Genomic DNA, 21369 nt, shown 5'->3' with positions numbered 1-21369 from the left:
TAAGCAGGAGATCCCGGGTTCGAGTCCCAGTCGGGGCACACATTTTCAACTGTCCCCGTTGACTTATATCAACGCCTGTATGCAGCTAAGGGTATTCATTTCATTGTAACAACCAGTAGAGTTATAAGAAACCATTCTGGGCTTGGAGGTGAAAGTTAGCAAAGGAATTTCATGTTTTTTATATTCGAAGATAAGACTAAGTGCTATTTATGTGGAAAAATATACCGTCACAACGCGATAATATGAGAAACACAGCAGCCTTATACCACAGTCGTAAACGAAACTGACTCTTCATACACCTGCCGCCGTCTCTCATGAGAACGCTTACGGATCGTTCTTTTTTTTCGCAAAAAAAACAATTACAGGATACACATACATCGATTCGTTGGAGATGTGGATTTTTCCACACTTGCGAGAAGGGGTAGAAAACTCATCATCGAGTCGCACCGCACCGGTGCCTGTATTTGAGAGGAGGCCGTTGTCCTCAACAATGAGCTGATTCAATGATGGTGCTTTTGTAAGATGGGTACGAATCTCGCATTGCAGCATTGGCCTCCGAGACCTCCAGATGTCACGGTACACTGGTGAAACGTAAATCAGATCTTTGCTCCTAAATATAATGTTAATATGAGTAGTGCGCTGTTTCGATATCAAATCGAAAGCATCTTGTAACCGTTAGGATAAAATAATTTTGAAGTTGCGGGCCGCGACATTGTAAACCACTGTAACAACTAAATTGCTCACGTTTCGACCGACTTGGTCCTGTTCTCTTCAAGGCGATACACTGTTGTGTTCTGTATAAAGTGAACGGTCCTCAAGAGGACCGCAAGAAGTACGTCGAAATGTCGAAACCTTAATTTTATCGATTGCTGAATTAAGTGAAGACTTGAGTACGTTCTTGTTTAAATTTCATATGTGCAGTCTTTTATAAAACTAGCTTGAGCTATCTCAATTTAAAAATCAAGTTGTCGACACAGCTACTCGGCCCTTAGTTGCGATTTGCATTTTACTTGATTCTTTATAAGTGGTCTATAGCTTATTATGTTCAACAGTCCGGCCGTGGTATCTGAGTGGTCAGCGCGACGAAATATCATGCGTAACGGCCCGGGTTCGATTCCCGGGTAGGTGGGAAATTTTCTGTGTACAGGGATTTGTGTTATGTTGTCCTAATCATCATCATTTCATGTCTATCGACACGCAAATCACAGAAGTGCCATCAACTCGACAGACTTACACCAGGCGAACGGTCCATTGTTCAGTAGTCATTTCATGTCTGTTCTCATTGCCTGTCTTTATGGGTTTTAACTGAATCGGTAATTAAATCTTTTTTGATACCTGATTTATATTTTTGGGATCATGAGTCAATTAAAAGGTTTGTGGAAAAAATGTGTTCGGAACATCTAATATGATTAGACTTCAGCTGCAGAATGGATAAGTAGCAATGAAAATATGTGTCTCACCGGGACTTGAACCCCAATTTCAGGCCTTAGGCGACCCGTCACTTTAACCACTCCATCTATCCGACCACGCCTCCAGGACCCATACAGAACACTATATGTCACTGAATGTCCTCGTTCTGCACTCGCACAACTGCAGTGACTCCCACACAAGGAAGGAATCTATTATTATAGTCACAGCCCGTCCAGTAAATACTCTGTGAAGTGTCTGTGTTTTACCATGCAGCGTCCTGCAGATATAAATGTATATCTGAAGGAATACACGCTGCTACGATCTACAGCTATATGAAATAAAACATATGTTATCGAAATAGCGAATACGTTCAACTTCAGCAGCACTATTCGTTGGTAATACGTGAAAATGTATGCTGGACCGGGACCCGACCCTGGATTTTCGGCCTTACGAGTGCGGTCGCGTTAACCATTCGGCTATCCGGGCACACATCCAGGCTTGCATGTATGCCAGAAAGAACAGGCACTGCCACAATCATCAGCAACATACGAGCACGCCTGAAGGACATTGGAACGTAAAACACAGACACTGTAAACATGCCGATACAGGCAGCAACAATGATAATAAGTACGTGAAATGTGTTCGAATTTGCGACCATCAGCTGTATAATGAAATGACCCGGCTTTCCAGTTGATCACTAGCAGTAGTCGCCTTAGCACTTGGCTATCCGACCACGTGTCAGAGATCAATCCAGACATCCATGTGTCGTCAATCATGTGTCTACAACTTTGACTCATACATCCGCCATGTATAATCTGATACAGGGCAGATATTTTAATTGAAGTCCGCGGCTCGTGGTCTTGCATTAGCGTACTCGCTTCCCGCGCACAGGGTCCCGGGGTCAAAGATTTTCTCTGCCTGGAGATGACTGGATGTTGTGTGTCTTTCACCATCATTTCATCGTCATTCACTCGCAAGTTGCCGTAGTTGCGTTAAAGAACCCCCGCAAGGGGTCTCCCGGCCACCAATGCAATAGGCTAGTACTTTTTTAAATTGAAAGTGACTTGCCTAGTGTCCACGTATAAATACGATATTGCAGCCCCTGTGTTGTTCACACATTCGATGCAACGTTCCTTCGGACATTGCATAGAACACCGTAAAACAAATGATTGCAAATGATATAAAATATTTTTGGTGTTCTATGAGTAACGCATCTCCTACTGTACCCTTGACTTAAGTAGTGGGAGAACTACCTGAGAGAGGTCGAGGATTACACCATCCTATAATTTGTAATGGCCACTTAAAATTCAAACGTTAAATATTTTTGGGTAATTCCCAGCATTTATATGAATTTGCTAATTTCAGATGTGAAAACAAATCTTTTATTTTATATGTGTCCATTTCCTGGATAAAGGGTTATCTTTTTGTGGTCTTCATCTTACTGCTACCAACTCGTCCCTCACTGAAAATATATCGTAAAAATTACACCAAGGAAGTATGAGCATGAAAGTAAATTACATAGAGTCGGAAAATCGGATTTCTTTCAAAAATAAAAGTTCTTAGGTTCTGTGTTTACGTTAAAATTTACCACAAATGTTTATCGTAATTCAGACGGAGGTTAGCCTTCTAAAATCGGGTGAATATTTTTGAAACACCCTGTACATCAAGAAGTGCGTTGCTGTCGACTGTCCATCGATAAGATGCTTACATACAGGATTGTAATGTTTTTACTATATCTTGCATTTTCATCACTGAGAAAATCTCTCCGCGATGTACTCACATCTTGCATAACATCAACATAGGCGTAACCGACGTTTCACCATGGCAAGTCGCGTCCAAGAAGGAGACACTTCAAAGATAAGAGAGTTTCTTCACTTCTGATTATATGGCCAGTCAGGAAACTCGTAGCTGTCAACTGAGATGGTGTGATGCTCATCCAAAAATCACATGTCCGACAAGACTGCACACCACAGCGGAGCTCACCCACCCCTTCCGCACCCTCTACTACACCGTGACAGTAAAGCTACCCTACGCTATTTACAGCACGGCACCTCTCCATTCCTCCCTCTCCCGTATCCCCCCTACCGCGACTCTCCCCGCTTTCACCGGCGCATGCCCGCAGCCTAATAGCAGTTTATCTCCATTAAAACTTTAAACCTTAAACCTTGAGGCAGTTATCACGCTCTAAATTTAAACAAAGCTTTAATTAAGAGGAGTAGTTACAGAATTAATCACCGATGGGCCCATTACGGAAGAAAAACGAATTCGCCTACTTTTTTTTATTGGAGAAATTTGCAGAGATGTTTACCGCAACTGTTTGTTTTCCCTACAGGAGAAGTTCGCAAGCCACCAGTTTATTTAAATTTAAATCGTGTAGACGTATAAAGCGCGGTCACTATTATTCCTCGACTTCCGTCGTAATTTAATTAAGCTGCGAGTAATATCCGCTGGGGTATTTTCATCGTAGGTCACTCCCTCTGATTTAGAGAGAGAATCTCATTATACGATATATCACACCACATACAACGAAAAATGCTACAGAGAAAAAATTCATCTCATTTATCTCATAAATAAAAATTTCCTTGTGTCATTTGAGCTACTGCAGCCGAGAATTCGATGTATGAATGTTTTGTAACGAATAGTGACAAGGTATAAGGCTCCCGACATAAAATTTTATTAAAAAGGGATCTGTCATTCCAGTTAACAGCGGTACAGTTAACCGTAGAAGAAAAAATGATTATCTGTTCTTTGATATTACTTATATAGGTGTGAAATTCTGTACAGGTCAGTCTAGCAGGGCAATATATACCCCCTTGAGGGAACACCGCAGAAGTTGGAAACTTAGAAAAGGAGACTTTTTTTGCTGTCCACGTGCTTAAAGATGGCCATAAATATTGGAAATTAATAAACATGTCCATCAAGCCAAGCTTAATGTGAATGAGCACAGTTCCCTTAGTCGCCACTTCTAACTGCAGATACTACGCATTATCCCATCCAGACCACGTTGTAAATTACCAGTCTTATTCACATTCATCTTTTCTTTTATGTCAGTTACTATAATTTATTTCGTTGTGTTAAAAAATTTTTGCTTGTATAATCATAGCTGCTTCACTTACCTGTTTAATATTACTGTCGTATCTTATCTGTCTATGATTTAGGACCTATTAAAGACAAGATTACATATTATTCAGCAATGTCTAAAGAATATAACACCTAAGTTTACTGTTCAGTTATTTTCTTCTATGTACAATTCTTGTAATTTGTCAATAGTTCAATACTTTGTGTGTAACATATTTTATTTTAGTTAAATAATCTTATATTCCATTTACACTGAAATAATTCCTCTTGTTTTATTCCAAATTATAATATTAATATTTTGCATCTCTAGTTTCAAATCTTCGACGCAACAAAATTTCTCTGCACCACATATTGATATTTGTGCCTAATGATGGCATAACAGCCGAAAACCGGTTCGCGTAACAATAATAAACATTGTTGAATATTACACCAGTTGTTGTGTGTGTTTAACGCAAGATGTAGATGAAAATGACGTTGGCTGATAGTATGCTAAAGCTGTTCGTACAGTTTACATCCTATTATTGCCTCTCCACATTTATGTATTTCCAAATTCTTTAGGTGTTTATCAAGAAGAAAGCTTTTACTATGCTCCTTATTGCTAGGTTGCTTATCAAGATATGTTTAACACTTCTTGTAATTTCTCTTTATCAACGTGTGGCCATACGTAGCTAATTCATGCATTCCAGTAGTAACTTGTAATTATGAAGGAAGGCAAGACACATGGTGTCATAGTGGGCTGTATTGTTTTTATTTGTAATTAGTGGTGCCATAGACAGGTTTAGACAATCACGTCATTATCAAGCACCTGAAATCAAACTTACCAACATGGAGTGCACTAAATCATCAGTACATACTTCACAAAAATCAGCAGGGCGTAATAACTGTCATGTGACAGACCAGGCATTAACATGTAGTTCTACTTACTTAATATCCGTATTTGAAGAAAGTGTAGGAAGTAGCTTGCAGATTCAACAAGTGACCCATTGAAAAATCTCTTTCTTTATTACCGGAACCGGAAAAGTACTTTGTATCTGAAACAACAAGACTCAAGTTTTTTAATTAAAATTTACTCTTAAGCGCCTTATAACCCTCGGGAATTGCTGGAATTAAGGAATTAAAAGCAATTTCAATTAGAAGCTTTACGTTTTATCAGCATGGTAGCGGGAAACAAAAGGTGGCCTCCAAACTTTGATGAAGGGGCACTGGCACAGAGAAATCTCTGTCTGCCTCGATAGCATCTAACATTGGCTTAGTTAATTAAATTTCAGTAGTTATCTTTGTGCTACTTCGAGTTCATAATGATGAAAGTATTTGTAGTCTCAGTTGAAAGTCATGAAATAAGGTTACCTACTGGGATACGACTCATCGAAAAACAAAATGTGTAAACAATCCACGTCCTGTGTAAGCATTAATATTGGGAAAGTCATATGTAGCGTGTATTACAACAAGTAGTCCACCAGAACCGTGTAGTTTTGAAGCTAACTGGGCTATAGTTTCTTTTGATTGAAGTCCCATGTATTACCTGTAATGTAAGCAACTATTGTTAATAGAAAACACCCAAACTGGACACCTATTTCTTTTTTATTTTTAAGGAATAGAAAACATTACAAATTTATGTTTCAAAGAATTTAGTGAATACTTCATAATGTTGTACATCATTTAAATTTTACTCTTAGAAAATACAGTTAAAAATAATCGTGAGTAACTTTTTCTTTAAAATTTAGCAAGTTAGAAAAATAGTTGCCAAAAAATTCCCTTCTGAAAATAATCAAACCAGCATGAACAAAACTGGGAAAAGCATTAAATCAGACTAAACATAGTTTCAAACTAGGTGTAATGCGATAGGTTCTAGAATTTATCCGCTTCGGTCATACAGCTTGAGGCTGCAGTGGATGAGCACCACTGTTCTGGGCCGGCCATGGGGATCCAGCGGACTTCCAGCACCTCCGAGTCCTTCGATCGGTCCTCACCGGTAGCCAGCCCTGTTAACTGAGGTTTACCCCTCACCTGTGGTAGCGTGGGAGGTCGCAGCATGCGGCGAAAGTCTTCCCAGGCGGCCTCACCTAAGGCCTCCTCGGTTTCTCTGACAAACAGGTTCCAGATGCTGTCTGTGGCTGACACTGTCGCTGGGCCAGATGCTGTCGCCTACCATATTTCAGAAGAAACCTCTCACCCTGCAAGGTCCGCACAACCACAGAGAGAGGGATTATTGATAATAGGGAGCTCCAGCGCTAGGCGCGTTATGGGGCGCCTTAGGGACATGGCTGCCAAGAAGGGAAAGAAAACCATTGTGCACTCCGTGAGCATACCGGGTGGAGTCATTCCAGATGTGGAACGGGAAAGTACCAGAGCTCCAAGCGCTAATAGAAAGCACTGACGCTCAAATCGTTATAGGCATTGAAAGCTGGCTAAAGCCAGAGATAAGCTCAGCCGAAATATTTGCGATGAACCTAACGTTGCTCCGAAAGGATAGGGTAAACAGAGGCGTGTTTCCTACTGTTAGAAGTAGCTTACCTTGTGGCGAAATTTAAGTAGATATTTCATGTCAGTGGGTATGAGCAGAGATCATTGTTGGTAACCGGAATAATATAATAATTGGATCCTTTTACCGATCTCCCAATTCAGATGATACAGCTGCTGAAAGGTTTGAAGAAAACTTGAGTTAGACTTGAAACATGTACTCGACTGATTCGATTATAGTTGGTGGTAGCTTTAATTTACCCTCGATATGTTGGCGAAAATACACGTTTAATTCCGTAGGTACGCATTGTGCTAAACGCATTCTCTGAAAATTATTTCGAGCAGTTAGTTCATGAGCCCACGCGAATAGTAAACGGTTGTGAAACCCACTGGACCTCTTACCAATAAATAATCCTCAGTTATTAACGAGCATCAAAACGGATCGGGGTTTAGTGAATACAGAGTTGTCGTAGCGAAATTGAATATTGCAACCCACGAATCTTCCAAAAATAAACGAAAAATATACCTATTCAAAAAAGCAGATACAATCTCACTTGATGCCTTCCTGAGAGACAATCTTCACTCATTCCAAATTAATAATATAGATGCAGATCAGACTTGACTTGAATTCAAAGAAATAGAATCGGTAGCAACTGAGAGATTTATAACAAATAAATTAACAAACGGCGGAGCTGATTCTCCTTGGTACAACGAAACAAACATGCCAAATTTATACAGAAGCAAAATCCTCAAGAATCACCATTTTTTACAGGAGCTCGAAATTTAGCTTGGACTTCAATACGAGATGCTTATAATAGTTCCCACAGCTAAACTTTATCTCGAAACTTGGCAGAAAATTCAAAGAGATTCTGATCGTATGTGAAGTCTGTTAACGGCAAGAAACAATCAATGCCTTATCTGCGCGATAGCAATGGAGATACCATGGAAGACGGTGTTACCAAAGCAGAGTTACTAAACACAGCCATCGGAAATGCCTTCACAAAAGAAGACGAAGGCAAAATTCGAGAACTCGGATCAAGAATAGCTACCAACATGAGTAAAGAAGAAGTAAGTATCCTAGGAGTAGTGAAGCAACTTAAATAACTTAATAAAAGCAAGTCTTCTGGTCCAGATTATATACCAGTTAGGTTCCTTTCAGAATTTGCTGATGCATTAGCTCCATACTTAACAATAATATATAACCGTTCGCTCAACGAAAGATCCGTACTCAAAGATTGGAAAGTTGCACAGCTCAACCAATATTCAAGAAAAGTAGTAGGAGTAATTTACTTAATTACAGGCCCATATCATTAACGTAAAAAATGCAGCAGGATTCTGGAACATATATTGTGTACGAAAATTATGAATTATTTCGAATAAAACGATCTATTGACACACGGTCATCATGCGTTTAGAAAACATCGTTCCTATGAAACACAACTAGGTCTTTATTCACATGAAGTGTTGAGTGCTATTGACAAGGGATTTCAGATCGATTCCGCATTCCTGGATTTCCGGAAGGCTTTTGACATTGTACCACACAAGCGACTTGTAGCGAAATTGCGTGCTTATGAAATATTGTCTCAGGTATGTGACTGGATTTATGACTTCCTGCCAGAGAGTTCATAGTTCGTAGTAATTGACGGAAAGTAATCGAGTGAAATAGAAGTGATTTCTATCTTCCCCAACGTGGTGTTACAGGCCCTTTGCTGTTCCTTATTTATATAAACGATTTGGGAGACAATCTGAGCAACGGTCTTAGGTTGCATGCAGATGCGCTGTTGTTTATCGTCTTCTATGGTCATCAGAAGACGATAACAAACTGCAAAACGATTTAGAAAAGATACCTGAATGGCACGAAAATTAGCAGTTGACAGTAAAAACGAAAAATGTGAGGTCATCCATATGACTGCTAAAAATAATTCGTTAAACTTTGGTTACACGATTAATCAATCAAATATAAAGGCCGTGAATTCAACTAAATACCTAGGAGTTAGAGTTACGAACAACTTAAATTGGAGGTAACAAACAGATAATGTTGTGGGGAAGGCTAACCAAAGACTGCGTTTTATTGGCAGGACACTTAGAAAGTGTAACAGATCTACTAAGCAGACTGTCTACACTACGCTTGTATGCCTTCTTGTAGAACACGGCTGCGCCGTGTGGGATCCTTGCCAGAAAGGACTGATGGAGTACATCGAAAAAGTTCAAAGAAGGACACCACGTTTTGTATTATCTCGGAAGACGGGAGAGAGTGTCACTGAAATGATACAGGATTTTGGCTGGAAATTATTACAAGAAAGGCGTTTATCGTTGCGACGGAATCTTCTCGCGAAATTCCAATCACAAACTTTCTCCTCTGTATGCGAAAATAATTTGTTAACACCGATCTATATAGGGAGAAACAATCCCCACAATAAAATAAGGGAAATCAGAGCTCGTATGGAAAAATATAGGTGTTCGTTCTTTCCTCGCTCCATACGAGATTTTAATGTTAGAGATATGTGATGGTGGTTCGATGAACCCTCTGCCAGGCACTTAAACGTGATTTGCATAGTATGAAAGTAAATGTAGATGTAGACGCAAATCGTTTTCCGTCCCAGTCGGATAATTCCTTAGTGGTGCTCTTTCTTTGGCTTGTAGTGTAATTAGTAGGTGTGACACAAAGGATATACTCTGCTCGACCCTTAATAAGTGAGCGGGTATTAATGAAAACCTCATATAACTATGATTAAACGGTGACTTAATGACTAGTGTGTACAGCCATTTATTTATTTTTGTTTTGTTTATTTTCAGTTGCTAGTAACTGCACATAGATGACAATGTGGCTGAAAACCTGTCCTTGCTGCAAGGATAAGGATTTTAATGTGTTATTGGAAATAACGAAGCATAAATGAAGTGCAGATATAATGGTCGGCGGAGTTTGATACTGCGTCAGCATCACTTGGAACAATAACAGAATTACACGACATATTTGAGGAGGAAGAACGTATGCATGATCTGAAGAAGGGACGATGAGGCAGGAAGAAATAAAGTGCGAACAAAGAGAGGGAAGTGCAGTGGTACATGCTTTCACAAGAACCACAAAGAAGTCCATAAGGCAAGCTTCACTAGTTCACCTAATTTTATAGTGGAAACCTTGGGTTCCAGGTTGCCTCACGTGATGTATGAGGAGGATCCGGATAGGCGGCTTGAATTTGAATAGATTTGCGATAATGAACAGTTTACTCATGTCATTGTTTGGTCTGATGGGGCGACGTTTATGCGGAATGGAGCCATCAGTCGTCATAACACCATAACTGTGTGGACTGGGGAAGAGATACTTCCCTTGTTACGGAAGAAAGGAGCTGTTAATCTCCCTGAGTTTTGAATGCGCCGTGGTATGTCTATCAGATGACTTGAAGGGCCACTCTTATTTTAAGGAACAGTGACAGGTTTAAAAGAAAAAGCCTTACGTTGTTGCAGGAACGAATTGTACCAACAGTTCACCATCTATAGCAAGATTGTTCATTCAACAGGGCTGTGGACTGTCACACGACCAACGTGACTTGCGGAATTCTTGGATGAAACATTTGTTGAGAGGTGGATGGAGCAACAAGAAAACGTTGAGTTTGCACTCAGATCTCCAGATTTAACGCCGTTATATTTCATTGTTTGGGAACTCTGGAGGGCATCGTCTGCGCCACAAACCCACATGAGATGTTTGACACGAGACTGGCCTGTGAATCCATTCCAATTGCAAGTTTAACAAATGCGGGTCCATCTGTTCCGCAGCGTCGCTAAGGCTGTGTTACTTCTGATCGATGACATTCTGGACGTCTTCAACAGTAAAATATCATCAATAATGCCGAGACCGTCCATCTGACTCAAAAATTCAGAGTTTTTGTTGCTTTTGTTTGAGTTACTATAAGTAAATGTAAATGTAACTATATTCTCATAAAATCATATTTCGTTCACAGCTCGTGGTCGTGCGGTAGTGTTCTCGCTTCCCGCGCCCGGGTTCAATTCGCGGCGAGGTCAGGGATTTTATCTGCCTCGTGATCACTGTGTGTTGTGTGATGTCCTTAGGTTAGTTAGGTTTAAGTAGTTCTAAGTTCTAGGGGACTGATGACCATAGATGTTAAGTCCTATAGTGCTCAGAGCCATTTGAACCATCATTTTTCCTTTGATTATACTGATACAAATTCGAAAAAAACCCAAAAATATTTACAACACTATGAAGGGTGTACTCAACACTATAATGCAATACACAGAAGTGTGTCAGTAATCGTAGGCGTATAACAACAATGTAAAATCAAAATTTAGCTATCCCTGTCACGTAGCGACGTTAGCCAGAGGGGAGAGCGTTCCTTGTCGTGGTCATGGACGTAGCACATTTGATCGTACACTTTGAGAAAGTACGCAAGTGTTCCATGAAGTTTCGGGACTGGAGCCGAATGACGCTGACAGCTTGCCACAATATTCCGGCTGATAACCATTCAGTCGTTTTCAAGTGATCGTTTTATACAGGAGTTTTCTGGTGTACCGCTAACATGGAGACCGTACGAACTTGCCTTGGCCGGTCTGGTTCGTGTAAACAAAGTGTGTAGGGCACGACTACGAATTCAACAAAAGTGAACAGCAAGCGACAATTCTCAAAAGTTTTAGACAAAAATGTAATTTGAAAATTTCGGACATGCTTATAATTTTGTGTGGTTGTTATTCAAGGAGTCGGCAGACGAGCGAATCAGCGCTCAGTTTTAGAAGTGTGTGTGGGTTGCGGGGGAGGGGGGGATCGGATCTCACTACCAGTACTTTTTTTTCTTTCCCACGAAATTAACACAGCAGAGTTAATATGACTGTGCAGTTTATCAATAGTTGACTATTCGTTTATTACTTTCACGATCACGTCTTGAAAAAGGAGTAAACGGAAATTTATTTTAAGATGACAGGAAATAAAATAAGGATAGATAACATTCAGTTACATCAGTATAGTCATTTTATTTATATGTTGTAACTACATTTGTGACAAATATAGTTAATGACCTATGGGGCACCAGACGTATCGGATTGATACTGATCGTAGAAACGTGGAAAACAATAGTTATTGAGACATACAGCACATGTAATGTCGCCGAATTTATGCATGTGCATGTTGTTTCAATGTTTGTATTGCAAAATAAACTTGGTTTACATTCATAAATGAATCTCTGTTATAATGAGAAAATACTTCCAAAACTGTGGGAAAAATCTAATTTATCCATGTAAAGATCATGGAAACAATAAATGATCCATTTACACAGTCATAAATGCGTTGGTAGAGTTACAAGGGGCGGAAAAAATTACCGTGAGCGAGATCCAATACTGAGACATCGCACTTATGAAACCAAACGTTTGTTCGCACGGTTACGGAGTCACTGAATGCAAACGACGGTACAAAGTATATATGTGTTTTCTTCGAAAACTGCTCATCTATGGCTCACAGGACCGTGCTGAAGATGATACTGCAACCACGCGGAACGCGAGCCCAAAAAATTACAGTTCTCATTTCGAACTAATAAAATTATCTTTCGCGAAACGTGTCACTGGGTGGAAATATTTTCTTTCTGAAGATATTAAAGAAATCAGCTGTTCCCACTCATTTAACATTTAAAATGTTACCATCACTATTACAAAGATCTTTCGCCAAATGTATTACCACAGATTCCTTAAAAATTGAATCCGAAAAGGATCTCATCGGGGCCAAGATTTCCGTGGCAGAGTAATCCATGGAATGCTCTGCGAAAATACAATGTCGGGCTATGGCTGAAATATTGTGCTCCGGAAGACGACTTTAGAGATAATGCTCAGCCCAGGTTTCACATACTGTGTTACATACCGTCTGAAGACATAAATATAATTTTTCTTTAAGACTGTGCCTAAGTTCGACGAAATGCTACCCACATATAGAACGGGTGTCCTGGACTTGAACCGCTACCTCTTCTCTTGATGTGATGAATATCCATTATCTTTCAGTACAGACTGTAGGATCCAGCTTCTTTCAAGTTCCTGTAAGATGCAAGATGTGGCAGACACCTTCCATCGTAGAATGAATATTTCGTCGACTGAATTCAGATGCTCGGAAAATCGTGACAGCTCTTCTTCACAGTAGGTACACACCACCAAAGTAGCATTTGCATACCGTCAGAAGCCTTTCGGTTTAATTTGACCGAATCGAAGGTGCTCTCTCTAAAGTCACCACCAGGAGGGAAGAGGATTACTCATGGCTACACTGTCAATTTGCTCAAAATACTCACTGTTGAATGGAAAGTGAGTTGAAAGAAGGACATGATGAAATAACGCTCTTCTATGGGCTTCGAACTTACTGTCGATGAGTGATAACGAATCCATTAGAGGGATCCAAGTGAAGAGTGAGGTGACATCGAAACTTATCACACGTCATCAGAGTTGCGAATATGATGTGAGCATATTCACACGAAACTGTTCAGTAACTAAGTTAGGTTTGTAGCTAAGTCATAAATCAGTGTGCCGATATTCTCACATAGGATCTAATAGTAGACATTTATCAGTTAAGGGAAGACCACATAATACTGGTACACCAAAGCTATGAGATCGCCATCTTTTCACAGATTCTTTCGGAAGAAAAGAATAAAGTCAACAACGCTGACTTTTTATTTTTAATCTCCCTGTAGGATCTTTATGAATCTTCCGGAACGTTGGTTTACACATTTTTTTGTAACTTCCATGGACGAAACATTACTCTCCTAAGGCAGAACTCTCGTACGTGGACGTCACATAACAGTTAAAAGCAAGGTTCTAGTCATAGGCGTGAAGCTCATGTCATCCCCAAGTACCGACATTGTCACATTATTCAAAACCTAATCCGTGAAATGGTGCACGGAGCGTCAAGAAGCAGGCGAAGTTCATACTCCTGAAGCAGAGTTCTTGCGCAAGAGTGTCCATAGCTTGTGGAACTTAGTACGATCTCCACATGTGTAGTGTCTTGAAACTGCAAGTGCTGAAGAGAAGCGGAGTTGCGCGATCCTGGACTGTAGCTCAGCTCAGACGTGAGTGAATATAAAAATCTGTGTTCAATTAATATCATCCTCTGGTAATTACTCTGGTAATTTGTCAGGGTGCGTCAGAATGTTGTTCGCCGATGTCATGCTTGCATTGAGTTTCATAGCCTTCAGTTTCGTCTCATTATGTAAGATACAGTACAGATACTACGTCCATTGTGTCAGTGATAGCATCTGCCGTTAACTGTAAATAATATAAATAAAAAGTACACAATAATCAGATTTTTTTCGTATTATCTCTTTAATCTGGCTTCTCCGACCACGGATCCCTATCTCATATTGTTCTGTGGAGCAACTTCTATGCCGTCTTAAATGTTTGCATGCTCTTACGGAAACACCCTGTACACATATTTAATAATACCTTAATACTTTCATCGTGTCTGGTTTGCCACAATCTGTTGTTTTTTGGCTTAGGTTTCCACTGAATTCGTCTGTTACGGAGCCTCGAGTCTTGGTGCGAGTGGGCTGCATTCGCAAGGACCTGTTGAGGTACGAGAATAAAATCCGAGGATTGACAGAGCATGGGGGACGTCGCAGAGTTATCTGTGTGTCTTCTCTTCTCCGGTGCACGTGAAGGCGAACCCTATTGATTAAGTGAGCATAACCATCGAGCACTGTGTCGTTTCCCTCTCAGAGGTAGAGCAGACCTTAAAGTTTCTTGGGTTTAGTGCCCCGACGGGCTCTCAGTTAGCAGGCGCCAATTACGCAATAGTTGTGTAGCGTTGAGCACGTAGCTTTGGTAGTGACGGATTCCCCGTTCAAACCTGAGACTGATAAACTGCATAACAGAGTGATAAATTTGCAAATTACTTTGACAGCCTCAGAATAGCAGAGTGATCAAGGGCTTAGTGAATTACAAAATCCGATGGTTACCAATTAGGAAACCGTTTCTCCAGGGCCCAGAAGTTACGATGCAGACAATCCGAAGTCCAGTTTTACTACAGTACCTAATCGATTTTTGAATGTGACTGAATTTTCTCATTTTGCAACTGAAGGGCGGTTTGTTTAATTGTTGAAAATCATTCAGCAGCTAAGATCACACTATTTAAATCTACCGGTTTCAATAGACCATGCCTGAAGATGACAGCATAGCCTCTTGAAACCGGGTGTTTTAAATAAAGAAATATTTTATGTGATCTTGGCTGTTGAATTATTTTTAAGGTCATGAATGTGTTGTGCGGGATAGAATGCCTTGCTAATGATACTAAACAGGAGTTGGTAAATTTTAGTGGTTAGAAGCACGTGTTAACGTTTGTAAAATATCAGGAAAACTATATCTTTAAGTTGACGTATCCTTTGTGTCAAGGGTCCTTGGCCTAAATTTTCTGTGAGGGCTTAGCGAGGAAGGACTTTTTAACGCAACTGCGCGCCCGCGTGCTAAGGGAGCGTCTGTGTGCGAAGATTAAGAGCTATCTCGTTAATTAATATTTTATTGTGTCCAACAAGATTACGAGAACCTAGCTGAGTATTTTCGTTAAGTACGCATGGCAGCCGAGGGCTTTAATATATAGTGGGGTGAGCATGAGACATTTGCCGTTATTTTGCAAGGGGTTAAACCGAAGGATCGTGCTAGAATCTTGTTTGTCAAGAGGGCAACTACCTATCGTGGCCTCGATAAAGTCACCGATATGGAGGGGATTAAACAAGCTGACCAAAGGAGAGGCCGTGAGAAAGCGTCATCTCAGACTTACGCCAAATGCACTCAGGGCGCTGCGCCGTCTCCGCTGGTACGATGAGGTTCTCCCAAGGTAGGTGTTAATCGCTGTCGTCAGTATGGACATTTCGATTGCTAATACGAGGGCGCTATTAAATTCTGGCCTTAGTCTTTCTTAGTAAGCTGTAAATGGTACTCCATATACCGGGTCATTTGCCAGTTTCCCAATTTTGCAGTCCGGTGTTAGAACTTGTAGAACTGCAAATGGTCAAGCTCTTCCTCTGATAGGATCCACGTGCATTTCTTGTCGTGTCTGTGAATTTTCTTTACCCATGAAAGTATTTGAGGTGTCAATATGTAAGTAAAACGCGATTATTATTGGAATATGCCCTTAGGAAATATAATTTTGGATTTCGGCTTCAAATGAAGTTTCGCTTGTGCCGCCATACTAGGTGGGAAGGATTTCGACGTTACGCACTTAACGTCTGGTCAGTCTGATGCTCTCCTTCATATGTAGTGTGGCTTCCCGGAAGACCTGACAGATAAATTAAGTGTGACTAATCGCACTAAATATCGTATTTTACTTTTCGACCGTCTCCTAGTTAGGTAATCACCCTACCGGCTATCTCCACCTATGATGAAGGTACTGCGTGAGTTGGTGGATAAAATGCTTGCTGAGAGGGTTACAAGATCGTCCACCTCGCCAAATGAATCATCAATATTTTTGATGCCTAAGAATAACGGGGAGGTTTCGGATCTCTTGTCAACTATGGTGTCCTTAAATATTAACTGCTTTTGCAGTCTGTCCCTCTTCCTAATCTACACCGATTGTTTTTCACCATTTTCCGTGGTCCACTATTTTTCCGTTTTCGATATCAACTTGGCGTATTACCAGATGCCCCTTGCCGAAGAATCCAAGGCAGCCACTGCCTTTTTCACTGACTGGGACTTACATGGATTCAATAGGTGCCTGTTGGCCTTTCTAAGTGGGCGACAATTCTTTCTAGATTACTCGATTCCATACTCAGAGAGCTCCAGTGTGCATAACTACTTAACGATGTTGTTATTTACGGTGCCATTTTGTCCTAACATTTGGAGCGTATGCGACTGGTTTTGGAGCGTCTGAGGCAATTGCGTCTAACTGTCGAACCGTCTAAAGTTACCTTTGCTCATTGTAAGATATCTTTCCTCGTGATTCTGGTTTCGATCGAAGGGGTGATGACCGATCATTCTAGGGCCTAAGCTATTTACAGTTTCAGCCCTCCTACGACTAAAATAGTGTTAGTAGATTTCACTGGAATGACTAACTTCTTCCGAAAATTCGCTCCGAAGTCTGCTGAGCTAGCCGATCCGTTAAACCTGTTGCGAAAGACGGATGAGGCATTCGTAGAGGCGGACAGCCAGAAGTCTGCGTTTGATGTGCTTAAGATCGCTTTGAGTAATGGCAGTGCTTTGACTGTCGATGCCTTCAATCAACCCTTCATTGATCCAAACTGATGCCTCTAATTAAGGCGTTGCTTCTGCGTTGCTTCAGAAGGAAGGCGGCGAGAGCAGATCCGTAGCCTACGCCTCTATGTGCTCTTCTCCAGCTGACAACAAATACCTGTTCGCGCTGGAGAAATTCATATGCAATCGCAAACACTGGGAATTCACACTGGAGATAGGAATCACGCCCTTAGATGGAGTGTGGCTCACCTGTGTAAAACTGAGCGTATCGCAAGTTGAGCTGTCCGAATTTCCACATTCCGCTTCTCACGAGCACAACATTAAGAGGTGCTATAACATTGTAGTGGACACCTGAAGCAGAACGTTTAAAGTTGAGGAGGAATGTCTTTCTTCCCATGATACCAAGTTGGTAGAAGGACTTTAAGCTGTGCATGGCTCGTGTTCGTGCCGTTTATTGCTTGATATCTTGTCTTTGCAGTACTGCCGTCTCGTTTCTTATTCGATTTACTGACGTCACTAAGTTGCTGGCTTGCCTGCCCGTGTGTGGCACCAGCAGCACTCATCGATAAGAGCACTGTCGCACTATCTTTGGGAGCGACCGCTAGTGTTTCCGGGTCGTCATATGTCGGAAGTTCAGTGGGGACGGAGCAGCAGTGAGGTCCAGACAGCCATGACTCGCCCGACCGTTGCCGGCACATATGACCTCAGTGGGGATGACTTTGATTGGTCGTTCGGTCAGTCGTCTCTTCGGAAGACGTGTATTTGGTCGCCGACTGCTTCTGGTCTCTGTGTGTGTCGGCTTGTGATTCCTCTTTGTTGTGCCACAGTCACTGGTTTTTATATTGTTCGAGTCGTTTGTGGAAGTGTTTCGCGGAACCGTGAACCGCTTACGTAGTTTGGACTGAGCAGTTATTTTAATGCTGTGTGCGTGCTGGATTGAGTCAGTCAGTTGGGAGGCAGCAGCGAGTAAGTCTCCGTGGCGCGAGGTCAGGCTGGGACCACTTGGCGATGTGCAGGTGCTGTCGGATCGTGAGCTGCTAGCTGCGAGAGCGACGAAGTTCGTTCCCCACCTAACTTGGACGCTGAAGTTGAGTGATCAGTTAACCTGTTATGAAACCTAAACAACTGTGACATCATCTCTTCTTTCATTTGCGGGTTGGCCGGCCGAAGTGGCCGTGCGGTTCCAGGCGCTGCAATCTGGAACCGCGAGACCGCTACGGTCGCAGGTTCGAATCCTGCCTCGGGCATGGATGTGTCTGTTGTCCTTAGGTTAGTTAGGTTTAAGTAGTTCTAAGATCTAGGGGACTGATAAACTCAGATGTTAAGTCCCATAGTGCTCAGAGCCATTTGAACCATTTTGCGGGTTGTTGCTCCCTGCGCCATTCGGGCTAGCAGCAACATATGATGTGTTGGAGTCAGCGAAATTTAGGAGCTGTATTCCTACGTCGTTATTAATTATTAAATTGACTGCTACTTGCCAGTGAAGTGCACCAGCGGGATTTTCTGACTTGTGGCTGTTAACGTCCCAGTTACCTGCTCTGGTAGTTAGCACTGTTTTCCGGCAGTGTGCCTTTCCTCGTCGTGTTGATGCTGTCCGGCATGGCATGTAGTCCGACAGCCTCTTAAGTTGTTTGGTTCGTATTTTGCTTATGGTGGTTATTGTTCCCTTGGCTGATTTTAGATGCCAATCTTCAGCCGATATTTTCCATCGTTGTGCCGTTGGTCGGACGGCAGGGAATTATTTAAATTGTTGGTCGGTCCTTGGGCCATCCCTAGTTTCGGCTGCCATCCAATTATTTAACTTCAGCTCTTGGCTGCCTGTGTCACTTCACCTTACGTTTGAGCTACCTTCTCAGTCCGACCCTTGGAACACTTCTGAGCACCACTTGTCGTGTTTGTTTTAGATTGTGATTTTCATTTTAGTCTGAAGTATTGTGCGAGGCCTTCAGCGGTGTATTAATTGAGTTCTTTTTAAATATTACATAAAGGTCTTCAGCTGCGTTGAATTAAAATTTTTAATATCGATTTTATAAAAAAATATCTTTCCCTTTAAATTTGTTCTGTCTCAAATTGTATGTAATCAAGGCAAGCCGTTAGTTGTTCAAAGTGTTATGTGTGACCTACAGCCGAGGATTTGCATAAACCGCTTTTAACAAGGACTTCAGCCATGTGTATTCTTTAAAGGAAAATTTTTATAAGGAGCAAACGGTTTATTTAAAACTGTTTGTCTGACACATCGTCCAGGCCTTCAGAATTTGTTTCAAATTCTTCTGTGGCTTTCAGCCGTGCAATAAGTTAATATTTCCTTTAGGCTTTCGACTGTTCTGCTGTATATTCAAAAATAAATTTCTTGGTTAGAATAATTGTTTATTAATGCGTTTTAATTATAGTTGTCGTTCAGACGTCTAGTATAGGCCTTCAGTCACTAATTGTATTCAATTGCATGCTTTTTTTTAATTTAACTAATTTTTAATTGCTTCTGATTTCTAAAACAGGCCTTCAGCAGCTCTTGGTTTAGGTGTGCTTTTGTGCCTTCAGCCCAGAAAGCAAGTCAAGTTTTTTTAACTAGGCCTTGAGTCGTATTGTTTGACTGTGGCCTTTTAAAATAATGTATAAATAAGTGGTCCTTAGTTGTGTGTTTGATTGTGCAACTCACAGTAACTGTTTACGGCCCCATCCACAACTGTAACCTTATCCTGTGCTCTCTCTCAATACCTGCCTACCAGGTTTCAGTCCTGTTCATTCAATGCTTACCAAGGAGATGCTCGTTTTGTTTGCTGACTTTGCAGCTATAACAAGAGAAGGATCATTGTTCGCTCCATTAGGAAGCAGTTGAGAGCTGGTGAGCAAGTTGCTGCGTACGAAGTGCGAAGGGATATTCTCTGCCACCGTGGGGGTCAGGACGAAGATCTTAATATCTGTCTGCGTTCCCTGATGGTCCCTGCTGTTTTCAAATTATATTTCTGTTGTGGGGGTTCATCTGGAGGCCCATTCATAAGATCCGTGAGTCCCTAACCTGGACACCCAGTATCATGATTTTAGAAAAATTAGTAGCCTGTGTCGAGAATGCATGATGATTAACCCAAATTCCAATGGGTGTAGGCGAGTGCTTCAATCCACTCGAGAGGAGGTGCCCTTGGGGCATCCTTTTATTGATTACGCCAGAGGTATTCCGCGGATTCAAGGTAGGCAGTGCTATATACTTCCGATTGTTGATGGCTTTACTATGTTCTGTTGGTTACTCCCCAGTAGTGGCGTTGCCACTGGACAAAGTATTAAGCATTTGTGTAAGGTTTTCTCTTGGTTCAGTTCTCCGAAGATCATTGTCAACGGTAATGCGCCTTCTTTCTCTTTGATGGAGTTTCTGAAATTCTAATTATGATCAGGGGTTAAATATGTCACCACGACAACTTATTACCTCCAACCTTCTTTCTCAGAGCAGGTTAATTTTAACCTAAAGTCCTCTCTGATTGTTTTCCACTCTGAGGCTTAATCTACATGGGATCGTTCTTTTCCATGGCTTAACGTAGCTATTAAAACTGTCAAACACGAGGCACTCAGAGCTACCCCTGCTTCTCTCATGTCTGCCAATCCCCTTAGTTTTCATTTATCAAATATCTGCTTCAGACATGATGTGATGACCAGTGATATTAATCCTGAGTTAACCAGAGCTAACTGGCATAGATCCAGGTCGGATATTCAGAGCACACACAAAAGGCAAGAAACGTGCTATAGCGAACGTCACTGTCTGGGGAACATTTGTGTGGAGGTTATAGTCTTCATGAGAAATTTGTAGGGTAGAGACACTTCGACTGAGGCATTCAGAAAACTGTCATCCCGCTGTATGGGCCTGATAAGGCGTTCTTGAAGGTACCCACACAGTTCACGCTTAGGCTTCATAACTTCTTTGTGGTAATCTAATGACGTCAAGATCGCTAGTTTTTCTGAAATTTTCTTTCTTTGTTCACCAGGCTATCATTGTACGTCTATGCCTTGGGACGTGTACCCACTGCTTTCTTAGGAAAGGAGAAGTGTTGTGAGCATCGTATTGCACCTGCCCTAAGTAATCTGCAGGCTATTCGTCCAACTGCATTGCTGGATGCGTGGTCATTTCATATCAAGCTGCTTTAATTGTCTTTCTTTCCATTTAATGAACTTCCTCATAAAAATATTTGAATTATTTGTCGTATTTTGGTCACACGTATTCTAGTGACGTTTATTGCCTTCCTGCCTGTTTTGAAGACTGTTCTTCTGTGATGCAAT

This window comes from Schistocerca gregaria, chromosome 1 (assembly GCF_023897955.1).
Source record: "Schistocerca gregaria isolate iqSchGreg1 chromosome 1, iqSchGreg1.2, whole genome shotgun sequence".
Classification (NCBI taxonomy): Eukaryota; Metazoa; Arthropoda; class Insecta; order Orthoptera; family Acrididae; genus Schistocerca; species Schistocerca gregaria.
This window is presented reverse-complemented; position numbering follows the sequence as displayed.